At 40.2% G+C, this 26,117-nt stretch overlaps 1 long non-coding RNA gene across 5 annotated transcripts in view; it reads left to right on the plus strand.

The window, feature by feature from the left end:
* The window catches only part of LOC109145165, a 55,309-nt gene extending 47,574 nt beyond the window's left edge, over positions 1-7,735 (plus strand). For 3 of the 5 annotated variants that reach the window (XR_005602916.1, XR_002046430.3, XR_002046433.3), the window contains 3 exons: positions 1,547-1,643; positions 3,342-3,450; positions 4,021-7,735. This is a non-coding gene — a long non-coding RNA (uncharacterized LOC109145165). Of the gene's footprint in view, positions 1-1,546; positions 1,644-3,338; positions 3,451-4,020 lie in introns of all 5 variants that reach the window. The other 2 variants (XR_002046434.3, XR_002046431.3) reach the window with 2 other exon arrangements.
* Positions 7,736-26,117: the final 18,382 nt, after the last annotated feature.

The following is a 26,117-nucleotide window of genomic DNA, read 5'->3' on the forward strand; positions in this document are numbered from 1 at the left end:
GTTAAAGAGGTGTAATTTTAAGACTGTTGGTACTTGGGGTTTGCTGAAAAACAGACCTCACTGATCCAGGGTACTGAAACCTGCTAATCAGAGCTGTCTGTCAAAGGCTTGGGAATGTGTTCAGCCACTTGTGTGTCAGCAGTGTGCCAAAGCACCTATGCATGTGTCCCAAATGCCTTTTGTTCTCATGCTGCGTATGTAAGAGATGTCATTGTGTGAGTCTGGGGCTGTCTGAACAGACAAACCAAGATTCACTTGGTTATTACGATCCTAATTGTTACTATTTCATCACTCCAGAGCCCTAATGAAGGGCAGGAGCCTCAGTGTGATGGACTCAGTAAGAAGATGAGCTTCAGCTCTTACTTTGAAGCACTCTACATTTTTGTCTCATTATTTCTGATCATAATCCAGCACCAAAAGAAATCAAAAGCTGTCTCTGAATTCAGTGAGAGCTGAGGGCGCACGAAAGCTCTCAGGAAATGCTCAGTGTGTTGTCAGGATCAGGCCTGTAATGTGTAACTCCAGCCTAGAAAACTCATTTCCTTTGAAGCTCAGTTGAGTGTTACTACTACACATCAGCATGTTGCACCACACAGAGTATATCAAATTTGATGTCATTTTTTTTTCTTCCTTTTTCCCTGGGAACCTGTAAATATCCTTTGGTAGCAAAACCAGAGAAGAATAAATTCTCCTCGATGTATTTACAAATGTGAGAAGCTTTTCAAGTTGTATTTGCAATTCTCTTTCTTGCAATGACCTCTATTTTCATAATCCTTCATGGAATATCATGGTTTAAAGAGCTTTCTCTCCCTGCTGTTTTTGTTAAAAGGTTTTTGGTGTGATATTTGGAAAGTCAAATTCTGCATTTAAATGTTGTGTTTTCACAGATATAAATGAAAGAGGCCATATTTATCTTTTTTCCCCTTTTCTGAGAACATCAAGCAATTCCACTTTTTACATGTATTGTTAACTAAACCATGAGAGCATACAGCAGCTTTAATAGTAAAGCAATTGTGATTACATCTTGCTTGTAATTACATTTATTTCCTCACATATGTCCAAAAAGGCAAGCATTAGTTTGGCCTGTATAGGCATGTGCTAATGGCAAGAAAATTGTCTGGCAGCTTGACAGCAAGGAAAATAGCTTATAGTCACTTAAAGTCTTTCATGTCATGGACACTTGCAAAGACTCTGAGCACTCAGGCTTTCGCTCGCATGCTTTTAAAATCGATTGAGTTCTGAGAGAGGGGGAGTTTGCTATCTGCACTGGATTTGCATCTAAATAATCCAAATATGAAGAGATACAATTGGCAAGGTATGGGTGTGTGATCACAAGTTTGAAAAACCCAGTAGTGGCACTCGACAGGACTAATCTACAAATATCCGTGGGCCCCGTGCTCCACTCTGTGTCAGCCTGGCAGAAACGCCTGCAGCTGTCCACAGAAAAAAGGTGGGCAAATAAGGAGTCCCTGGTATCTGGAAGGACTCTCAGGCTCACTTGTATCCCACATTCCATCTAACTGATTTAATCGACCTCTGTGTACAGGACAGTGCAATTCAGAGTGACCCAGAGGATCACGACTTGTTCCTGTTGGAACAGGGCTTTGCCAGCCCCACATTCCTGGCACGAGATGACCACACTGGTGAGTTCTTTTCACTTTTTAACAAAAAGCTGGCTAGAAATTTTACAGACTGATTTATGACAAAGCTGAAATCACATGCATTTTCGCAGTGCAGAAAAGTTTCTTGTTGGAAATGATAAATGTTACAAAGTTCTTCAGAAGCTGCATAGAACGTTAAACTGAGCAGTGTCCCAAATGCTGTCTGGGAAGAGTGAGAATTTTTCACTGTCCATATAAGCCACAAACTAGGGCAATTTGCAAGCTTTTCTGAAACTAGAGGTACATTTGTATCTTCTGTCTAGTCTGCTTGCCTTCTGGTACTGTGTTTACCAAGAATCTCAGCAAATTCACTGTTTTCTCCACTGGAATAAGTCAGTGCCTAGCCAGAACAAGTACACTCCCAGATCCAGTGTTAGATCTTTCCCAGATTTGTGGGCACTCACATTTGATTGCCAATATCCATAGTCTATGACTACTCAAGTTATGTCCACAGCTGTAGAGATCATTACTGAAAATTTGGTCAAGAGTTGGTAAATACATGAACAAATGGTAATCTGCACACTCAACTCGGGAACTAAGTGCACAGGCCTGCAAATATGTCCAATTTGGTATTTTTCTTGCTTAGCTAGAGAAAAGCCACTGCATAAATCCTGTAACCCTGTGCCAGGTGGTGACACACGCAGACAGACAGACAGACACATATATGGGTATAAATGACCCAGCTTCACTGACAGGGCTGGCAGTCCCTGAGTTCCCATTACCAGATGAGCCATCAGCCCACTGGTTTTTGCTGAGTAATTGGGCTGGGCAACCAGGGGAGCCAAACTAATGCTCCTACAAGCTGGCTCAGCCCTCCAGGCATCATGGACAAAGAAACAGCAAAATAATAATGGAAGTTACTCACTGGGTCTGTTGCTGTCTGCAAGAGTCAGGCATGTTCTACTTTTCTTGGGGCAATAAAATTCCCAGGAATGCTGGGCACAGTCCTGGTCCTCTTTGTAGACATCCCTCATCCTTTAGGTGCTCACAAAATGAGCAGTCATTAAATCTTTTAAAATGGAATTTTTGAGGGTAGCTGAGAGCCACTACAGGACTAAAACCCAAGGGGTTTTTTTAGTTTAGTTTAGTTTTTGGCTACATTTTAGCTTTATTGTGTTTATTGTTCCCTGTCTCAAACTTCCCATTGAGCTAAAATCTCTCAACAGTAAGAGCACAGAGTAACTATAGTTAGTATTTATAATTTACCTCCCAGAAAAAGAGCCTAAGCTTTCTCCTCCAAGCATTATAAAGAAGGTAGGATTATTATTTGCCGTGGAAATGGGAGAATGGAAGAATTAATATGGACACAATGATAAAATAAAGGTTCATGATCTGTCTTACGCTACAGAAATTAGGTTTGTCTTCTGGCTAGAATCGAGGTCAAATTACAACATCTGAGTACTGAGTGAGGAAAAGCAGAAGGTTGGACTGGAGTTTTGGTCTGTTCTCTGTGCCAGAATTTAGGGAGTGCTTAGAAATCTGCCTTTAGATCTATTTCTGGATTTGTATGCTGTGTCTCTAAGAATTATATTAGCTTTTTCCATTCTGCCATCTGAAAATGTTAATATTTAGGGATTTTTTTTCATAAAACCAGCAACAACATGGAAAATATTAACAGGAAACATTTTAGATGCTACAGGAAATTACAGCTGTGAAGAGCGTTTCATATTGTATTAGCAGGAGATTGAATGAGGCTTCTTCCCATCCAAACTTTTAAATCCATGAAGAAGAGGAATGTCTCTAACTCCATGTACCTGCTCTGAAGGGGTATGAAATCTACAAAGAACAGGTATTATTGTTTGTTTTGCTTTCACTGGCCTGGAAATCAGCAGAAACACTTAGGTTTTAAGACAGCTGCATTGCACAGTTCTGGGAATTGTGAATGAAGTGACAGAGACGTCACAGCCAACAGTCTGATATCCTGACTGGGGTGCTGTCAGTGGGACACTCGTGGCTGGCAGGCAGTGCTTGCTCCTGCCTGGGATTCTGCTTTCCAAAGTGAAGGGCGGCCGTCCCTCTGTCCCTCACATCAGGGAGGGCAGTTGGTATTTCAGAGCTGTTCTTGTGGGACAAGGGGGCTGTAGAGCCACCTGAGTCTCCAGCTCACCAGCAGCTTGGACCTGGCAAGGTCAGAGCGAGCAGTGAAGCTCCCTGAGCCTCTGGTTAATGAAGCAATGCTGAACTTCGTTTTGTTAGCTACCTAGCATAAGTCTAGTCTGGTTATTTTAGTATTAAATTTGCAGTTTCACGGTTTATATCCCTCAAGCATTATGGTGACTCACACTGGGTGACTGGTTTGCTCTCAGATCCTTCCCATGTTCCTACATATGTGGTTTGTTTTCTGACTTGATTGACCTAGAGAGAACATTGCTGCTGGATGAGCCTTTTCATGAGAAGAACAATGCTGCTGGATGAGCCTTTCCATGAGAAGATGATGAAGATGATGTGCTCATTTCATCCTGTTTAGAAATCTCCCCAGACTCCATGCACAGAAATAGTAACAGCAACAACAAAATAATTTAGGTTATCTCGAGAGAAATTCTCTACTCTGGAAAGTGCATAAAATCAGAGATAACCTCTGCTGCTGTTGTGCCTGTCCTCAGGCCTGTAGGCAACCACCAGATTCGCTGTGAGCTGAACCAGCTTTGCTCTGTTTGCTGTCTCAGACCAGCCACTGCACTGGAGAAGTCAACCCTGGCAGTGTGGGAGCGTGTTCTGTTCTCCTCAGGATCGGCTGCCCTCCCTGAATATCCGCTTTGCACACCCACAGGATGGCATCCCTTCTGCACGTACTCATATCCACAGAACTGCTGTGCTCTGCAGTCTGCAAGGGGCGGATACACCTGATCTGCCTCAAACTAACAAATCCCCCTGTGCTTGGAAATAAAACAAACCTCAGAAGGGGGGAAAGTTCTCTCTTCTGAAATGATCAGATGCTATAATACAGTTTCTTTTGAGCCGAATTCTGTTGGGCAGACAGCTATTGATGTGGTCCCCATTGTCACTTAGGTATTTGGTCTATTCATTATTTTCATTTATATTGTTTATGTAGAGCACCTAGAGGCCTGTGATAAGCAAATTTCACCAAATAAAATAAGCCAACTTTAGTAGGTCAATTAGCATTCTCCAAAGATCATACATTTTAGCAGGGAGTTTTGCAGTTTACTGCTGCTGTCTAAGGAGAAAATGGAAAGTAGACCCCTCCCCTCATATACAGTGTCAAATATCAACTCTAAATTAGAATGTTACTTATTCTTACTGAAACTGGGAATTCATTGTATGAGCTGAGTAATCACAATGCTGTGCTCTGATTTCATTTCTGGAGATTTTCCAATGAAAACAGCCTGTTGTTACCTACTGGGAAGAAATAGGCAAATACAGTCATGTCTCTAATATGTGTACACAGTATATCAGTGCTCTCCAGGTTGCTTGCTAAACGCAGCTTAAGAATGTTCTAAGATACAGACAGGAAGATTTGTAATGAGACATGTGCAATGTATTTCTAGTGTCTCCTGTTTTCTTTATAGTTATAAAATCAATAAAACTTAGGTATACCAAAGAATATAGCTCCGTAATACAGCGTTGCAGGCTGATGTAAGTTGTTGTGATGGGGAATTTATTTTTGATTTGAACATTATGAGCTTCCTGCTTTCCCTACTTACACAACTTCTGGCTGTTTTATTGCCCCCTTCTTTTCACTTGGTTGTCCTCTTTCAGGGGTACTCTGAGATGCTTTTTCTTCTGCATAAGTTTTCATTCTTTCATGATGCCTCTCTGCTTAAAACTCCTTATTTTAGGTATCTTTTGGTTGTGATTTTTTTCAGTGCTGAGAGTTCTAACTTAAAACCAATTAATTGGTAATACTTCTGCAGCGAGACAATACAATATTTATACTTTGTGTGCCATACTGTTTGTGCCTTTCATCCCAGTTTACAAAGGTCAACCTGCCTAGAGTTGGGTATTTTTACCTTTATAGCTCTTCATCTGAGTAAGTGATCTAATCTTCACTCACAGTTTTATTGACTGCTAGGTCTTGACTTGAGCCTGATGATGTGTTTCTGGTTTGCTAATTTAGGCTTAAACTTCCTGCCAGATCCAGCCAGACCAAGCCATATGAGCTGTCTACCTTCACAGTCTGCCTCACGTCTGCTCTTCCAGTCACCTGTATTTGGGAAGCTGACCTTCCCAGGAATCAACCTCAGAAACTGGATTTTGTTTTTTTTAATTTTTTTTTAAATTGTTGTTGTTGTTGTTTAAGCTTGTTCTGACAAAAGAAGTCACAGAAGAGGTGCATGAGTGAGCAGAACATCTGGGAGAGAACAGGGAGTAGCAGGATTGTTGCTCTGTAGACTCCTGGGTCCAGGATTCATGATCCTGGGTGAATTCCAAATGCACACAGAAATGGAGTGTGGGAGGAGCTGTGCCAGGGTATGGTCAAATCTGAATGCTGGGCTTCAGAGGTTTAGTGCCTCCAGTTCTGGAGTTTTGCCTCAGGGGTCTCAGTGTGGTCAGCAGATCTGTCTGTTAAAGGGACCTTTATCTTCCCTCTGGCACTGCAGACATTGGCCAATGATTCCAGGCCCTGAACGGTATTTAGGTTTCTGACTGCAGCTGATTTTGGTGTGTTCAGTGATGGTGAAAAATGAATTGTTAATGAATCCATGAAAGTCACACAGCTCTTGTTGGTGAGAGCAGAAAAACAAACTGAAGGAAGGAAAACCACCATTTAAAAGATGTCCAGAATGACTATATTAATGTAAAATGTGAAATATTTGTTTTTTCCAAGAAATATGCGTCTTGAATACCTAAAGCAGTTCTCAGTTTTAACTCAGCTAAACTGATTTTTTCTCTTTGTTGTTGGTGTTTTTCATCAGCCTCATCATACAGTGACTGTTTCTGTAAACCAGAACTTTTCCATTGCAGTCATAGATATTTCTGCTTCCTACCTTACTTATTCACCAGTCATACAAAAGTCACCCTATGCTACATTGCTGTTCCAATATTCCATTTATAATGATAATACATAAAATATTTTGATTCGTGACTGCGTTAAACTCCGACAGCTTGTCCTTTGCTCATGCCACAAAAATCATCCTTAAAGATATTGCTGGTGGCTTCAGGACTTAATGATTCTTATCAGTGCTGAGAACCAAACCAAGAAAATTAGATACCCAACAACCAGCTCCATCCCAAGAACATCAGCTACATCCAACTGCTAATACTGTATTGAAAGACTTTTAATCCTAGAATGTGGAATACCCAGCCCAAGTCAAAACAAAACTGAGAACCAACTACCACCCTAAATCTAGTGAGGTTTTATCTAATTTTTTTCCTGGGATATAATGAATTAAACATAGTATGAAACGCAAAAAGGTTACATTGAGACATATAATATTTGAAGGTTTAATTCATTTTTCTAGTGTATAAGACACAAGGCTATTAAATTTTTAAAGCAGTGATCTCCTGAAGTCCCTACTTTATGAGGGCTTTCTTCATAAAGATAAATGGTTTCCTTGCCAAATCAAATGCAGATTTGAAACAAATTAAGTTAATGTTCAATGGTACAAGGTAGAATGGATGGGGGAACTGTTTTATTTTGCATTGTAATAACCATATACACCTAAATCAATAGCTGTGGAAAAAAAAGGCAATAATATCACATAACTGCAGGAAATGAAATATAGTGAGATGAAGGGGGGAGCGGGTTGCAGAATGAAAGGATTTGTATTGGAATAATGACATTTCATTAAAAAGGGAAGGAGTGCTATTGAATATAAGTCCATACCAGTAAATTCTATTTCTTATAATAACACTTGAGATGAGTTAAAGTTGCCCAAGTATTGTGATAAAGTATCTTGCTGGATTCCTTTCTTATATTATGCTGTAATTTTACGTTAAAAGAAAAATTTGAAATGTTAAAGAGGCAGAGCATGTTTTCTAAAGTGCTTTCTATTTCTCCTAATGTTTCATTTAACTTGTTATATTATCCTGTGCTCCTGCAATCTAAGCAGGAGGAAGTTTATCAGTTTCCTTCTTCTGTAAGCTCGTATTAAAGAAACAAAACAAAATGGGAATCTGGCAGTGGTGAAAGGCATTGGATTGAGAGTCCTGGGGATTAAAGCCCACTATTTATCTGCAGCACAGGCTCAGGCTGGTGAGTAACAATGAGGACTGAGAGAGGGTGAATCTCGGCAGTACAGGGATGAGATTCCTGCCTGGTGCAAATCAGTAGCAGCCAGGGCTGATACACTGGGTAATGGTACTGAACATGACTGGATGCAGCCTTTTTGAAAGTATTGCACAAAGAAATTTTTGTTCCTCTGGAGTCAATGGCAAAAATCCCACTGATTTCATGGAAGTAGGGATTTTACCCTTGTTTTTATTTTTTGTCACCCTGAAGTCTCCCTGAAAGACTCTCCAGATAGAAAGGAAAATATTCCATGTGCTTCACTTCAGTCACTTCCCTGATTTGTTTCATTCTTTTGAGGTTGCCCACAAAGGGAAGAGTTCCACTGACTGGGCAAACTGAGAGACATGTGGCTGCTAGAAATTAAACTGATACCCTGCCGTTCGTGTCCCATGTGTCAGATCAGGAGGAGTTCATTAGAGGGACAAATCCATTTTGTTCTTTTGTGGAAAGAGTATCCGCTGAAACAGGACTGTGGGTGTGTGGGCACCTCCGTTGAACCTCTGCCAAGCAATCATCTGGGAAATCACTTGTAGTAGTAAGGGGTGTAAAGGATTGTAAAGAAAGTAAGATTGACAGTGTCATAGTACTTCTGTATCAGTGATAGAAACGTTGTGGAACATGGATGTCATGGGTGCCAGAGCTTTTCTCTACCCTTCCCTGCCACTGTCTGCAGACTACATGAAACCATTGTTATCTCTGTCAGCAGTTTTTGAACTCCATCTTCTTTTACCAAAACCATAAAAGTGCCATGGCGGGGGGGAGGGTCTCTATGAGATCGAAATAGAGCTAGACCTGTACTTTTATATTAATGAGGAAAAGGTTTGGAACTTAACTGTAGTTCATAGAGTTGCTCACGGTTGGGTACAGAGGAGCCCATCATGAGAATGTGGTACCTACTTGTAGTATTCTCATACCATAATATCCTGTCATAGTCTGGTTTCTGTGGTGTATTTTGGCAACTACAAAAATCGAGTAGTACTTCACTTAGATCTCCTGGACTCATTATGCAAATTTAATGTGGTCAGAAATGCATGAAAATCCAGAGGACATTTGGATAAGGCTTGGCTTTTTATTTAGGGCCTTAGAAATTGTTGCATCTTTTCTCCCCATCATAGAAGAGGCATTTCTGTGCAGAGCTTGTGACTGAAATTCTTTTGAGCAGACATCTGAAGAATCCCCTGTGCACAGTTAAAGGATAAAACTTGTCCAGACACACACAGCTCAGCATCCTTCTGTCCCCAGTGCAGTTGGCATCTGTGCTGTTCCTCCTTACACCCTGCACAGCCAATGAACCATCCCTTTGTGTGAGCCAGTGGGGGTCTTGCTTTGAGTTATTTCTGTAGTCATAATCAGCTCTGTGCTTCAATCGTTGGTTCATTTGTTTCAATAAGAATGGGTAAAGCATTCTCAGGCAAATTTCAGACCTCATTCAGTTTGAAGAGTTTCATCCCTATGAGCATTATGAAGAGGTACATAACTGTACTTGAGGTTGTCTCAGTTCCTTAGTCTGCTTCAAAATAAGATCCAAAGAGGAGCTCGCTGAAGCAAACCAGCTTTTCAGGGCTGCATGTTGTGAAATTGGTACCCATTTCTAGCAGCAGGAATTGATACTGTGTGCTGAACAATCCTAATGATGTACCTTACCTGAGTGTGTCACGGGCTGCACTTCTCATGCAAAAAGTATTGGTTTCAGGAATATTACTTATATTCTCTCCTTTCATACATTCATCAGCTAAGGTGTCACCAGATTTTTGCCAAGGGGCCAGGGGTAACTGATAGCATCTGAGGAGATTTGGCTGTCTCCCACTCAGGATATGAGTGAAATGGTTTGCTCAGTGAAATGGAATATATTTTTTTTTAAATAAAAAAAGGCCACCAAATATATCCAGGCTCTCATATAAAATGCCACAGGGAGTTTTATTTTAGAATATGTACAACTAATCAACCTCTGATTTGTGCATTGCTGTCACATTTTCTGGTCTCTGTTTCCTCTGGATAGGAAACTTGGGATGTGATCCTTTCAAATTGCTTTTAATTTTACTCCCCTTGAAATTAATTATTGACAAGTCCCAGAATCTGAGCCACTCTAACCAACTGTTCATGGATTTGTCATGTACAGATACCAGTAAATTCACAAGTCACATTGTACTATGAATTGTGTAAGTCAGATGGAGAAAGTCAGAAAGACTGCTGCATGGTTTATCTAAATAATACACACAGTTGTAATGGTAAACATTCACTCTGAACTTTCCAAGAACATCTTGTAGCATAAAAAAATTTACTGCAGAAATTCTTGGATAGTGTTTTTAGATAATGGTTAAATGTAAGAATTTCATTGTGTTGCAGGAACAGTAAAAAAAGATGAAATATATTGAATAAAGATTTTATTGTGAGTTATTTGCTCAGCTCTGTAGCACCATCAATTTTTTCTCCCTATATAAAAATAATGAAGTCAATAAATGTATTTAGGTGACCTCTGAGACTTACAAAAATCATGTTACGAGATGGGTGAATACTGGATACAGTATTTCATTCAGATGCCGAACAGCTGTTGTGCTAGACAATGCTGGCATCCTATTTTTCACCACTGGTGCTAATGCAAACTGTGCTTTGATTATATTTACATTCTATCATATTGTGGGAATGTGAAAAAGACTGTTGGCCTGTCAACCCTCATGTCCCACCTGGTTATGCCATTTGCTAATGTGTAATTGCAGACAGAGTCAGGAACCTTGGTGGGAGCCTGCACACAGACTGGCCCAGCACTGCTGACAACCAGCCTGGTGGCTGAACTGGGCTCCAGCCTCTTCCCAGAAACACAGGGCCATATTGTCCTGATGATTCCAACAGGCACGTGACAGAGGTATGAATGGTTACCTGTTTTTGGTTTTTTTCCCCCTGGAAAAAGAAATTTTATTCAAATGCATTTAAAAACATCTGGACTCTATCCTGACCCTGTCACTGTGGGCTGTTAATTGTTCCATCTCTTTTCCAAATGAGTGATCCCAGCTTGCTGCACATCATGTCAGTGAGCAGTAGAGATTTGTTAGGGATCAGATTTGTTTGCGTGTGTTACAGAACATCCCCCATGAATCACAAAATGGGAGGGGAGTGATGCCTTTTCCTGGTCTTAAAATCAAGAGTTAAACATGGTTAGAAGGGGAAATGGGACTTTACCTTGGTATTTATTTTAAGGATCCTTAGGTGCACATGTCCTGCTCAAATGCACTGAAATGCACATCACAAATCACCAATCCAAAAGATCGGGTATATCATTAGAGGTGTTACTAATTAGCAGATCTATCAAAGATTCCCCAATGAGAGGCTCAAGTGAGCCCCCCTCCCCAAGGAACCTTCCCCTGATGGTTCTATCTTAGTTTACAGAATGTGTTCTGGAGAGGACCTTGGGGTCTGGGGCACACTGATCCCTGGCTACGAAGCTTCTAAAATGTTTAGCCTCTCAGCTTGACAAACAAGTCCAAGAATGTAGGCAAAAAGCACAAAAAATACAGAAGTTGTAAAAAAGGTATAAAAGGGGTATAAAAGAAAAGGCAAAAAAACCTTCATGGCATCAGGAGGACCCTTTTTGCTTCCCTTAACTGTGTGGTGCTCCTGTGAGGTTCCCTGCCCTGGTATCTGTCTTGTCATCAGTGCTATGTGTTCACAGAAACTGTAAAAGTATTTTTCAAGGAAATATAAGAATTAGCACTTTAATCATTATGTAAATTTAATATTTATACCTGTGGTGACATTTGCCTTTGCAGGATGATGAAAAAGGAAATACGCGTTAACATTAACAATTAACAATATGATGAGGATTCTGTGTTTGCTTAACCACATATTCTATATATTTTCTCTGAGTTCAGTATTTATTTTCTTTTCAGTCTGACAGCTCTTCAAAAGTAGGTGCACAGCTTGTCACTTACAGAATGGCCTCTGTTGTAAATTGACTGAGGGTGTGTGATTTGCCCTGGAGCATCTTTTTTAAGTAATTAGTATAAATCAGTCAATAGATTTGTGTTCGTGACACCTGAAAAATTGCAGTAGTTTGGAAAACACTGCACTCTATTATATGTTATCCCCTTTAAGTGCCATTGGTTTAAAATGTGGGAGAATTACCAATTTTAAAAAGTAGATCACTAGTACTTTGATTAAGCAGCTTTTGTTTTAGAGAGCTCTATGCATTTATTCAGGAGACAGCTGATACTAACTGCAGTTTTTCTGCTTGTTTCATGGAATCCTGGAATCCTGGAATTGTTTGGGTTGGAAGGGACCGTTTGTTCCAACGAGACACCTTCCACTTAAAAAAAGTGCTTTCAAAATGTTGCTCCATAAACTGCTCACACTGAAAATAAGGATAGAGAAGGATCATTTTGACGTGCATACAAGTGACCTCTTCAAAACAAAGTTTCCCACACTCTAGAATGTTCCAGCTTCTCCATACTGTGGTTTCTGCAGTTGCTGAGTTATGGTGGTGGTGATCCAAGGCTCTCCTTAATGTGGGAAGCAAGGGAAAGATGCTGGTTGTAGGCAAGGGATTGGTGGTGTCAGCTACAGAGAAAATTTTTGTGGGAGTGAGGGATTTGTTAGTCAAAAGACAAGTTCCAATGGCCATTTTGGCATGCTAGTGAGTCATCCAGGCCTGTCAGGCTCCAGTTTAACTTCTTGGGTGCACTGCTTTCATCCATAATCCATGGATTCTTCTTTGCCACTTACTGAATTCTTTCTAGTTGAGTCCAGCCTTTTTTTTTTTTTTTTTTTTAAGGCAGTGGGATATCACTTCAGTCTCTGCCTTTGTCAGAAGTTGTGGTTTTGCAACTCTGTGTTTCTGTTTTCTTTTCAAAGTAAGTCTGCCCTTTGTGACCATGGGGAGACTGTCTCCAGTGAGGCTGACTGCCATGAGAAATGCTCTCAGAAGCACTCCTAGGAGCCTTCACTCCTTTACACTCATACTAGAGTCCTCTTGCTTGTTACTTGTGTGAATAACTAAAAATGGCCTTTTTTAGTAGTTCAGGCAATTTAATCAAAACTGAAAATAGGTACCAGCTTTGAAACTGCTGATTACAATAGCTCTGTCATCACCAACATAAACCTTGCCTGCCTTTCTAGCCCTGCACAGAAAACAAGCTGTTTAGATGAAAAAATCGCCAGGGATATTTTTTTTTTAAAGATCTGTAATTAAGCAATCATAGCCGCCCTTTAAATAAATACAGCTTGCATTTACATTTTAATATGCACTTCTGGTGTTTGTTTAACTTTATTTCTTTTTCACCCCATTTTAACATAATAGGAATTGTACAGCAGGCTTCCTGAGTGCCTCCACTGCCCCAGCCTGTCACAGCCTGTGAGCTGTTCCTCGGAGCCCTCTGGACTCAGGCTGGCAGGATGCCTGATGCTGTCACTGCTTAGCAGAAGTGGGTTTGAACCGAAAAGCCAACCATTTAGAAAGCTACATTGTTCTGCCCATCCCCAGATCAGAATCTATTAAAGCAATTAAAACTTAATTGTGATCAGAAATTGTGTGTGTTCGTCTCAGGCCTTGGCTGTGGAAAGTTCAGCGTTCCCTGGAGTTGGAGATCTGGGCTGGTTTTTCACACGAGCTCAGCACGCACCAACTCTTGTTGAGAGCTATGGGGGTGCTTCTCAAGACTGGATGCCTTTGAAAATCTGATCATGTCACTTTATTTATTTATGTAGATTTGTGTATGCACAAATATATACAACATGCCCAGAAACAAGCACGCACACATACATGACAGCTCTAGGGTCTGGATTTTCAAAGGAGCCTAGGAGGATTCAGTGAGAGATGGGTGTCTAATTAAAATTCATATTCTTCCTGCCTTTGGCATGACTTAAGCCTACAGCTAAGTTAATACCAAAACATGGCTAAAGGGCAGCAGGATAATTCAGTAAAACCTACAAGAAGGAAGCCAGGCAAATTAGCCTTCCTTTCACCAGCCTCACATTTTCCCATTTCTTATTTTCAAAGATGGAAGTAAAATTAAAAATGAAAGCCAAATCTCTTTAAAATACTGCCCTTAGGTGGGATGCTTTAGATTATCTGGGGTCAGGACCTATCTCTGGTTATTTGTGTGTATAGACAGCAAAAAGTGCCTGATTTTTGTTGGGACTTCACTGTACTGTTGCACTGGTGTATGAAAATCAGAAAACCACAGCCAGGTTACCAAGGACTTTTGGACACCTGTAAAATCCTAATGTAAGCTGTAAAATCATAGTAGAAACAGTGCATCTTCCCCCTTCAATATACTGCAAACCAAAAAATCAGACAAAAAAGCCCCCTGGTTTTGGATTTCCCAGAAGGTTGTTCCTTATCAGCATGAACAAAAAGAAAATCCTGCATCCTGGAAGACGTTTTACCAAGCCAACATTTTTTATGATAGTGCACAATGCAGTTTGCATTCCCGCCTTGTTCCCAGGAGGGAGGAGGGCACCAAGCTCAGTGCCCAGCATCTCTGCTTTAACTGATGTGGATACTCCAGACAGCCCACCAGGGTACCAAATGGAAAAATGGAATGCATTCTTGAAAAGGGCTTTTACACCACCATGGATCTTGAATTCTTTGCTGCCCAGGATATATCCTCAACAGGTAATTTGGGAAAAACAAGTAAAGAAGATGATAATTTTTGTTCTCTGGAGACCACTGTGGGGAGGGAGGAATCTGAACGCCCTTATTTTCTAGCCTGGGTGAGAGACAGGTTCGCAAACCTAGAACAGAATTGTTTCTCCAGCCACTGAATTTTAAAAGAAAGTGACTGCAGATACATTTTTAAGGCATGAAATCTTTCTGTTTTCCTTAGAAAAGATTTACAGGATTGAGCCTCTGAGGAGAGAATTTTTAATTCAGGTATCCTGCCAAGGCTTAGTAAGAAGTCAGTCCCAAATCAGTCCCCCTGAGCTGGTACTTGGATATCTAAGGAGAAAAATCACGGCATGGGGTGACATGTGGGCAGGTGTCAGTTTGCTACCTCAGAAGCACAGGACCCTTGAAAGGGATGAGGGCCTGGCTCCCAGTTTAGCATCTTTCCTCATGGAATCTGCCTGAGTTGTATTTAACCAGGGGCACTGAGCCCCAAGAGAGAGTGTTTCAAAACTAATAGGGTCTAGTGTTTTCTTCCCCGTTTGTTGATGTCAATCTCTGCTTTTTTTTAGTGTGACCTGCTTTATAGACTTAGAAGGAATGAATCCCAAACCTCTTTCTTTGCCAGAACTGGTCAGGTTTTCTGCAGTTCTCTCACTTGTGCTTTTGGATGGTACTGACAGTGGAGAACGTATTTTTAATTAAAGGGAAAAAAGGTATTAACAAATACCTTACATCAAAGCAACTGGTCTCTAACCTGAGTAGCCCAGGATGCTTGCCCCTGCTAGGCTCCTGGACAAACACACTTCAGCACTGTGATCTTAAAAGGCTGAAGTATCTTTCAGACAAGCTCATTCCTTAGACTTAATTAAAACCTAGTTCGCTCCTTTATTCAATTTATGAGGCCTAGCCAGTAGGATTAAGCGATTACAGGCAAAAAGCCCCATTTGTGAAACACTCATAAGCTCAAGCTGCTAGACTGCTCAGTTGTACTCCATTAAATTAATAAGGAATGAATAGACTGATCCATTATGAATAAAGCTGTGGGGAGCCTCTGCATTGCCTCAGACTCTCTGCACACTCCTTAGAGAACATTTGTGCAAAATGATTATGTTCATATTCATTCAATTGGAATTCTATAAAAGTGGAATGCATAAATTACTCTAAAGATGGGGAGTTTATCTTAAACATTAACTATGTGTGTGAATTAATAAGACTATTATAAAACCATTAGCATTCAGTGTATTTACCTACGTATGCTGCATACCTAAACTAAATTCAACAATTGTTCCTAATTGCTATTCTTGTTGTGTGATCAAGCTGTGGTTCATTTTCCCTTGTAGTCATAATATTTATGAATTGCAGTCTCTCCTGTTAAAACTTCTCAATCTCCCCTTTCCCCCCACAGCCTTTCACTTGCTCCTGCAGTTTTTGCATTGGTAAGTAAAAGATCAACAGATGCCTACAGATGTGTTAAAATAAAACACTGGCTATCACCTGCAAGTATACATGTCAATCAAATCTTTATCTTTTTCAGAGTATTAGTTGAAGAAGGATGGCAGTGACTCCTAGGTGAGTGTCCCCTGAATCTGCTACTGTTCAGCAGAATCCTGGTTTCAAAATGCAGAGGGTACAAAACTCATCCACCATTCTTTGCTGTGTTGTTAACATACAGTCTGTTTCTTCTGGAAGAACTCCAAATGAAAGGTAAAAAGCAAATCCAAAAACCAAAAGGAAGGGGTGGCTTGATGGAAAAAAGAAAAACAAAAAGCCAGTTTTTAGAGGACTTGGCAAACAAGGAGTTAAAATGAATGAACATGGGTTAGTTGCTAAGGTTATAAAAGCAAGTGCTCAAACAGGCAGTGGTAGGGCTGTGCTGCAGGATGAGAGAAGGGCTCAGGGCTGAGCTGCTGGGACAGTCACTTTGAGCAGGCAACCTTTCCTCCTGCCCTGCATCTCCCTTCCCATCCTTTGACACTTTCTGACAGAGCGACCAGAGCAGCAGACCCTGTGGGGTTGTTGAGTGGATTCACCAGGGACTGGGCTGAAGCAAAAAGACTGCATTACTAGGGCTGATTCGATGTGATGTCGATGAGATGGCAGCAGGGGTATCTCGGCACGGTGTTATTTTCAGAGCTGTTCCTGAGCAGAGCGAGGAAGTTACGTGTTAACACAGGTTAGCTGGCATGTCTGACCTTCATTGTTCCCAGTGGAAACAGTGACAGTCTATTAGTCCTCCACAAGGGATATCACTGTCTCACAGCAACTCTGAAAATCCCCCAGGACACTCCTGGAACAACAATAATTCTGCAACAGTTCACACAACGTTAGAGCTCTGTGAAATGTTTGCAACAAATCTTGCCTGGATTGGAGAGGGGGATGTGGTGGGAAGGGGGAGAGGGATGGCTTTGAACTCAGCTGCATTTGAGAGGAGACACTAACCTTGCAGGCAAGTCAGACCAGGTGGGACTTCCGCAACAGGAAAATTTTGCTAATTCTCTTGAAATGAAACAGCCAAATAGATAAAAGAAGGTGGAAATTAGTTTTTTAGCTTAATCTTGCTTCTGAAGTAGAATATCAACCTTTAAATCTGAATTTTAAAGTGAAAGACAAAGAATTTAAACAGTGAAACTCGTAGGGGCTAAAAGCCAAAGAAACCAATTTTCAGCTGAACATTTAGGAAATGGAGTGACAGAGTTTTAATACAGCTTATAGGAAGTAGAAGCTGAATCAAAGTATGATTGCCTTTGATATAAAAATTATGTTATGCATGGGGAAATACGTCTGTAGATTTTTACACATTGAGTAGCTGCTAAGATCTTTTCATGGCAGTACTTTTAAAATAAAAGGGTAGGAGTAAAGAAACTCTTAGGTCCACTACTGGATTCCTTAGACCTGATCCTCTCCTCTTTGGTTACATTATCCTTTCCAACATGTTGTGCCTTTCAAAGCTTCCTGCAGCCTGGGGGACAGTGGTGTGGTGTGCCCTGGTCTTAAACTCAGCACATCCTGTGGGTGCCCACAAGGGCACAAGTGATGCCTGTGCATGGATAACCACGTGTCCTAGGATTGAGTAAAGATAAATATGGACTATGTTCAGGGTAACCTCAACTTGCTGCTCTGGAGATTTTTTCGCCTAGGAGGTGTACCTCAAGGCACAGAGTTACTTCATGTCATTACGGCCCCTGGATGACTTAATCCAGGCTTGATCGAAAGGATTAATAAATGAATTCTTGACAGAGCCAGCATGTGAAGTCTGTATTGGAGAAAGGCTTATTCTTTGGCCTGGCTCCAAGAGAAACTAATCATCATGAACTTCATGCAGATTTACGATTATTCTTTTTGTAGAAAGAGTTAGGCCAGCACTCTCTGGCAGTGGTGGAAAATGTGCAGAAGAGGCGAAAACCAAACACATACAGGACAAACGTTGCATGTGGGCTTGTTTCCTTGAAATCCTTCCCTTGGATTTTCTACATTTTCACAGAAAACTGATGTAAGAGCACTATCATGTATTAAACCAGATAGAATCGTTACGCTCCTCTCAACTCCAGGAGACAGAAATATCATACAGTCTTATTTTTCCAAGGGAGATGATATCATGGAATAAAGTGATAAGAAAGAAAGCTACCGTGATAGTATGAAATATGTCCACTGGCTGCCTTCAGCACAGTAATCTTTTATGTTCAAACTATTACTCAAAGTAGGGATTGTTGAAATGCTGTTCTTCTGTGGTGCTCTCTTGGGTGATCTATGGAAGCCTGTAGAAGTCAGTGAAAGAATCTTATAATTTCTTCTTGTTTCTTAAAAAAATGGTAATAAAATATCTATTAAATTTCAGAGCACATATGTATTGGAAATGCAGTATGATAGTGGGGGTTTAAAAAGTGCTGTTTCGTTATCAGATTTCTAATATTCTTTTAAAATATCCAGGAAAAAGAGGAAAAACTGCAAACCGGTCATCCAAAATTTTGGGCTTTCTTTTTTTTTTTTTTTTTTAATTGGAAGCTAGTTGAATACATTTTGTAATCTATTTCCAACAGTTCATTTGCAGATATGCTTGGATTTGTGAGGTTATCTCCTACTCATAGGATTTTGTTGAACAAGGTTGTGGAACAGTCATTAAAATGAAGACCAAAGCTTTGTCCAGGAGGGTCCTGAGATAGCTTTCTGCTTTTTCTTTTTAATACTAAATTTTTCACATTAAAGCATTATTTTCCTGCCTCTTACACACAGAAAAGGACATAATGAGGGGACAGAGATAATACAGGGACTGAGGAATTCTTTCATTTTATAAGGCAACAGACCAGTGGGCTGTAAGGTCCAATATCTATCCCAGAAGAAAATTAAAATCACTTGGTCAGCCAGGCAGTGCAAGATGATCAAAATTCTGTGATCCCTGTGCATGATTAAGGTATTCCTAGAGCCATGGGGATTGTTAATCCTTTTGACTTAAGCTAAATAGTCAAACTACAGATGTTACTACTTTGTAGATTCTGCATTATTTGGATCTCATTAGTGTGTGACAGGGTTTATGAGCTACACGATGTGTGTTGTGTGAATGGGTGTACAAGGACAGGGAGTGGCTCCCACTTGTGGGGCTGCAAAAAGGCTGAGTTCATTTTGTGCACATGCACTAATTAGGCATAAAATCTAATATCAACTTTTTGAAAGATGGATTTGATAAATGGTAATACCCCGGATATGCCCTAATGAGTATCTATGTCCCAGGATAGTCAGTTTTCCTGTGTTGTTATGATATGTATGGATTTTGTATGCTCAAAACCACTGACTCCACCGTGACATGGAAACAGAGGAGCCACTGCATGTGGAACTGAGGAATCATTTCCTCCTGTGCTCAGGACAGGTATTTATTTAACAGTTAGTCATAGAAAATTAAGTGAGGTGATTTTTCTAGTTAGGAGATGAAGGAGAGAGACCTATTTATTCTGCCATCTTCTATAAGGTTATATACTGTTATATATATTAAGGTTATGCCCCTTTTTGGGCAGTATGGATCACTTGCATTCCTTAAGATGGTTGGACAAAACATTCCTGTCCAACTTCCTCAAAGAGATTCCTTCCGTGTCTCAGTGAAGCAACAGGTAATGATATGGACACACTTAATAGACTTGGCTTTAGATGTTTTGCATTCCAGTGTTAACATATCTGCCCCCTTGAAAACAAGCAAAACACCAAGGAGTAGCACCACCCATTCTTAAACATCACAGGAGTCTCAGGGAGGAGACTTCAGTAATAAAGCTTTCTTTCTTGGATGTACACATTTAACTGTATGATTATCCTGGGACTATGAGAGGTGTAGAAACTCAAACCTGGTGGACTGAACCACCCTCCTCTATGACAGCCTCATGAGTGCAGGCTGGAGCTGAGGTAGAAGAAGAGGTATTTGGTGTGTGAGGAGCCAGTATGTCCCAGTATGTCCCTTTTTGTCTGTCACATTCACTGTGGTGCTTGCTGATAGAAATCAGTGGGAATCCTTGTAAAGTGGGGCTTCAGTGGGTCTTCTAATAAATTGACTTCTCTCAAAAAATACTTCTGATGAAAGCACAGTGCTGTCAGGAGAGGGATAAAGGTCACCTTGGTAATAAATGATAGCTATGTTGCAGTCTAGGGAGAAGTTCTAAGGTTTTCCAAAGTTTGAATAGGGATAAGTGGCCCGTTAGGTAATTTTCCATTTCCTGTAATATCTTGCCTTTTTTTTGGCCAATTTGCCCTCTCCCTACATGCTCTATTTTGGCCAGTTTCCCTGGAAGTCTGCTAGAAACCCAGCATGTACTAAAGGCCTGCAAATCAGATGATCATATAACAATGATTTTCCAGTTCCAGCTGCATGTGTCTCTGACTGCCTGGTACAAGCAGGATTCTACTGGGTACCCAGCATGTCACACCAATCCCAGTGTACTGACATTTTGTTGTCCTGTGGCTGTATCATGATTTAAGGGTTGAAGCCACACTGGCTCTGCTGGTCTGCAAGCACGTAATTCCAATGAGCAGTATCCCCCACAGGGTAATAAACTCTTTAATAACAGTAATGTAGCAACCACAATAATGAAAAAAGTGATTACATTCTACATAAAAATATAAAAGCTCATTTGATCCTGAGGTCCCCAGTGGCACATTACCTGGACTTTTATTTAAAATATAGCATTTCTTACATCTTATTCAGGTCCTTTGTTAACACTAATATAAAACACCAGTAAAATTGTCATTGGAGGAATTTAATAAGGAGTGGGTATGGCTCAGTGATGCACGCTGCTAATTCTGAGTCCTTCCACGAATCCAATCTAGAAAAACACAAGATGCACTACTTGAGTGTTTCAGTACTGAACCCCTCTCTGCATATGCAAGGCAGATCAGAGGATCCCTTCTTTAGAAGCAGGGCTCTTTCCTAAAATAGAAGTGCTTCAACAAGCACATGAGTTACATGAAATGTGAGAGTCCCTTCTTGTACTTTTATTGCTCTTTATTCTTGATGGTTTTGCTGCAAATTCAGGCTAATTCCAGAGATCTAGAGTGACACCAGGGGATTTTCTTCCAAGCATATGTCAGGGGTTCTGAAAGCAGAAGCCAGCCAAACCTTAGTCTATGATCCACCTTGCTACATTTCTGTTATATCTAATGCTGTGAGGAAACCAACCCTTTTTAGCATTGCTTTCTCCCACTATAGATAGTACAGACATTACTGAGCCCATGGGCAGATTTCAAAAGAATGAGAATTCCAGCAGCAATTTTTTTTGCACTGTCCCTTCTTGTAATCTGTACAGCCGAGCAGAAATGTATTCAGACTTTTCCCATTTCCTTTATTTTTCTGTCAGTACCACATTATTTCCTGCTGGAGACTCTAGCCTTCCCATCCTGTCGTTGAGGAATTAATCCCCTGCTCTGTAAGTAAGAACATATGGCAAATCATTAGTCATCAGCCAGTGCCCGGACACAGCTTTGTTCTAGAAAGTAGGCTGGCCAAGATGGTGAGTGGAAGGATGGGGTTTTTAATAGGAGTTTTTATCAGGGTTTTAAATGTTCTCAAATCCGAGACAGATCTGAAGATTTAGAAAGTGTATGAGCAGGTAAAGTGCATTAGCAAATCCCCCTGTGAGGTTTGACAAGGGCATTATAGTGGCCTTTGAGATTGTGGTGTAAAAGAAACCTCTACCTCCCTTTGTATGGAAGCTTCACATGTTCTCAGAACCCAAGGGCTTGCCCTCATTTCTATGTGTGCAAATTGCTTTCTATCAAATGGAAGCAAACTAATTTAGGTAAAGAAACACATTGCTGCTCCTTTTTCAAGTATATGAATGTGTTGGGTGTCATTCCAGAAGCTCCCTTAAAAATTTCTGTGGCCATTTAACATCATCTATACCTTCTCCTCATGATACAGTCCCTCTAGCAATTGGTGAACCCACAGGAAATGTCATATATGTTGTAACTCTCTTTGACCCTGTTCTTCCTCTTGTTCTTTGATCATATCCACTGTTTGTCTCACAAGATGTGTATGGTCAATCACAGCTCTAGGGCAAGGATTGCCTCTGTTTTAATATGCAAATAGGCATGTGATGCAACAGGACTGGTGTTGCTGGGTGTTAATGAAAAACAAACACATGATGGTAATCAAGGCAATAGACTGCCTGAAATGGAGGTGATAGAAGGGGATGGCTTTTCAAGATAGCATCTGCCAAATATCCTTTTACCTGAAGAGAAAGAGAGAAGTCCTCACAAAGAGAGATGTCCTGTTAGAAAGCTTTGTTTTATTCCTTTCCAGAGAGTGACTGCAGCACCAACCAAGATTTTTAAACATCTTTGTTTTTTTGAAGTGATGAGCCTTTTAAAAATAATATTGCATGGGTAGCCGTGGTGAATAGGAATTGAGGGAGATGTGCTACTATGCTTGTTCTCTTACTAGTCATTGACTGGAAATGCTCACAAAAGGAATAAAATGTACATTTGCCTTGTTAATACAATTTGTATTACATATTCATAAACCATTTCATAAAGCTCCCAAGGAAAAATTCAATTGTACTGAAAGCACATAATGGTAGAGTGGCCATATAGAAAACAGGCAGCATGTTGCAGAATTAACTGCACAATGAATGAAATGCAATGTCTATAATAAACCCATTCAGATATAAATTATGGGAGAGTAGATGAAATGTTTGTTAAGCAATAAAGCTTGCAACCGTACATATGAAATTGAATGGGATTTATCATAAAATATTGTGGAGGATACAGTCTGAATATGTGTTACAAATTGACTGAATTAAAAATAATCCAAGGAAAGCAAGCTTTTGGGAGACTGAAAATTTTAGGAAATGAGTTCATAAGCTGTTTAGCTCTGACCCAAGCTCCCCCGTTGCCAAGAAAAAGAGAGGCAAGAAAATAAGAACAGAATAATTTCTTAGAGGACCACAGTTATGTTGTCTTAATTTTAACCTCCTAAATTTTGTCCAATAATCAGACTCCCTGTTGAACTAACAGTATCTCCCTGGAGTAGAGGGTAGAGAATTTGGCCCAGCAGTGTTTGGTTAGTATGATTTACAGTGGAAGATTTTTTTTTTTACCCCCAAACTATTTATCCCAGTAAGGCTGTTGTACTGAGGGCAGGATAGATGATATTTTGGTTGGACCTTAAAGAGATATGTGGTATGTTTTCCCAAAAGACTTTACCAGATATCTCAATACAAATAAGAGAGTTGCTGAAGAACACATTCTGTGGGATTCCATACCAAGCTTGACTGAAGTCCACTTCTCAAAGTGACAGAGCCTACGCTTTTGCTCAATTTTCGAAAATTGAAAATACTTACAGTTTTTACAACATGATGGAAATATTGTACTTGTGAACAACAACCAAGAGAATCACCAAACCCTTAGTATTAAATTTAAAATTCAAATAGAGGTTTATGGGGTAGGGGGATAAAAAGATTGCATAATTTGCAATCACAAATAACATTTGTAGCTATGGAAACATAGGACAACCTAAGAAAAAGAGAGAAATAAGAGCTGTAGAATCTGTGCCTGAGAGGGTTAAGAACATTATCCCTTTCTTAATCTCACCTAGATTCTTTTCAGGTCTTTTCTCTCCTTTTGAAGCAGTGAATAATGACCATTTCTCGAAGTAGTTAAATGTATACAAAGGAATGTGGAAGCCAGAATACAAAGTGGTGTTTCTGTAGGGGCTTTAAGATGGTTGCTCTGATTTATAGATAGAAGATCCTGCCCCTAGACTAGAGATGAGTGCAGCCAAGTGACATGGCCTTTATAGGTCTGTTGACCCTAAGATCTTTTTGACTGTAGGTGTGTGTCACTGTCGTGACATTCTGATAGAGTTTGTCACACTGAAGGAGTAAATACGTAACTTCACCCTGAGTAACACACCTGAGTCACCAGTAGACCTCCTTTAATCTCTTTGCCTATGGAGCCCAAGAGAATCCTTTTTGGTTTGCCTCTGCTGCTGTCTAATAAATAAATAAAGGGGTCTCCCTTCTCAGAGCCACAAGGAAGAAACACTTCCAGTTGTTATCCAGCAGCGTTTTAATTCCAAGAGATAATGCCGAGCTATTTCAATGGACCATTATTGCAGAGTTCAATATAAGTAAGTGAGGAGAAATTAACTCAAGTGGACTCCACTTTGCCTCTCTGCCGAATGGATGTATTTTCCCATGTGTAAGAGATTCCGTGGATTTTTTTGTTCCCTTTTTTTTCACTTGAAAAACCACACTGAGTACAAACATACATTGGCATCCCACAGTGTATCAAGAGGCACTGGTAATCTTACCCTTTTAAGAAACGTGGCATGCGCCCAGCACTTTTGCATTGCATTTTATTTGTAGGAATACAGGCTATGAAAAACCTCTTCCCTACTGAGGAAGAAAAGCCTGTTAACTTGTCAGCCTGCATCTGAAAGGCCAAGGGTTCAAAGCTGCTCATCAGTGTTGGTTGACATTCCCCCTTAGAGCCTTTGAAAGTATCAAGTTTGCCAGTTATTGACTGCATTGCTGAGTTATCTGTTGTATAAGCACAATTTCCATAAAGGACATAAGGCCAGGGACATGTTCACCAGGAGTTTTAAGACATGGTTGATTTGATTTTCTCATTTCTTGTTTTCTCTAAACATATTTCTCTCAAATATTAAATTCTAACAATATTATTGATTGTGTTCTGCTCATGGAACAATAGCATCTCTTTGGGTTTTTACATTTTTTTTTTCCTTGATGATTTGCTCAGAGGGTGGAAAGAAGTAGAGGTGATGAAATACCTTTGTCCCTTGAAGATGAGGGCATTCCAGTGGAGACCAGCAGCATGACAATACGGGATCTGTTAGCACCATGACAGACCAGGGAGAGCCCCTGAACTCAAAACCTTCCTCTGCATTTCAGGAAGAGATTCAGGACTTCACATCTATATCTTAATAGTGAAACACCATGTTTTTCTTCAATTAGCAACTAAATTCCTTCATGATTTGAATAAATCTGGAGGAAAATTCTCTGGGAGCACAAGAATTGTAAAGTCAGTTGAGGGGAAAACATGGCATGTATAATCTGCCTTGGGCAAAGAAAACGCATCAGGTTTTGAAATGCTGAATGCTGGCAATTCAGCAGAAAGTGAGTTGTGGACATAAGCAGAGTGTTCAGCTGGTAGGACAACAGCGAAGATCTTGAAGCCAATTCTGTCTTTTTCCTGTTTACTGTGTGATTGCAAGTGAAGAGGTAATACCACTCAATGAGGCAAATTTCATTCTGAGATTCATGCGCATAATTATCAGTGACCTTTTATATCTGAGAGAGAATTGATTTTGATGAGAGCTCTACCTCCTGCTCTTCGTGCAGGGTCTTACCCAATTTGTTTTACACGCTCAACAGTCATTATTTGGATGAACCAATCATGGAGATGGGCTATTATTGATAGATCTTCCAGGAAATATGTCAAAGTTAAGTAAAAATAAATAAAACATGAAATTAACATGAACATGGGTTTTTCCTAATCAGATACATGTTTCAGCAGGACTTGCTCAAGAGGCACAATTTAACCAGGAGGATGCAATTGATATGAAAGGCTTATTAAGAAAAGCAATTCAACATATCTGTCATTCACAAGGGAATACTGAAAAAAATTAAAATTATCCTCTAAAAAATATTTGTTGAAAGATGCACAGACCTGAATCAAACCATCTTCTAAGGTTCTTTAAAATGCTATAGCAAACTTTGTTATTCTGAAACAGATCTTATCCTGAGGAACTGCCAGGTTTTCTGGCACACCAAAGAGGTCAAAAGACTTTTATGACCCGTATTTAATGCCCATTTAGCAGGTGAGAGAAACAGGGATTGCTCAAGCTCATGTGTCTAGTTATTTTTGGTGTAATGATGCAATGCCAAGTCCTCCATCTTCTGGAAGAATCTTTCTTGGGCATAGGAGGAGCTCTCATCTTTCTGACTCAGATGGAAGAGCGCTTTGTGTCTTGCAAAATGAAGGTCCAGACCTTGGTCTGGATGGTTGACAGTGGTGCAGTGTATGCCAGAATATCTCTCGGGCTTTATAAAAAGCAGTAGGTGCTCAGTGCTCACATGTCTCTACTTGTTTATGTGCAAAATTGGGCTCCCAAAATTAACAAATGCTTTTCAAGAATTTTGTGCAAACAGTTTGCTTCAGTGAGTCAGTA

This window comes from Corvus cornix, chromosome 11 (assembly GCF_000738735.6).
Source record: "Corvus cornix cornix isolate S_Up_H32 chromosome 11, ASM73873v5, whole genome shotgun sequence".
In the NCBI taxonomy this organism is placed as follows: domain Eukaryota; kingdom Metazoa; phylum Chordata; class Aves; order Passeriformes; family Corvidae; genus Corvus; species Corvus cornix.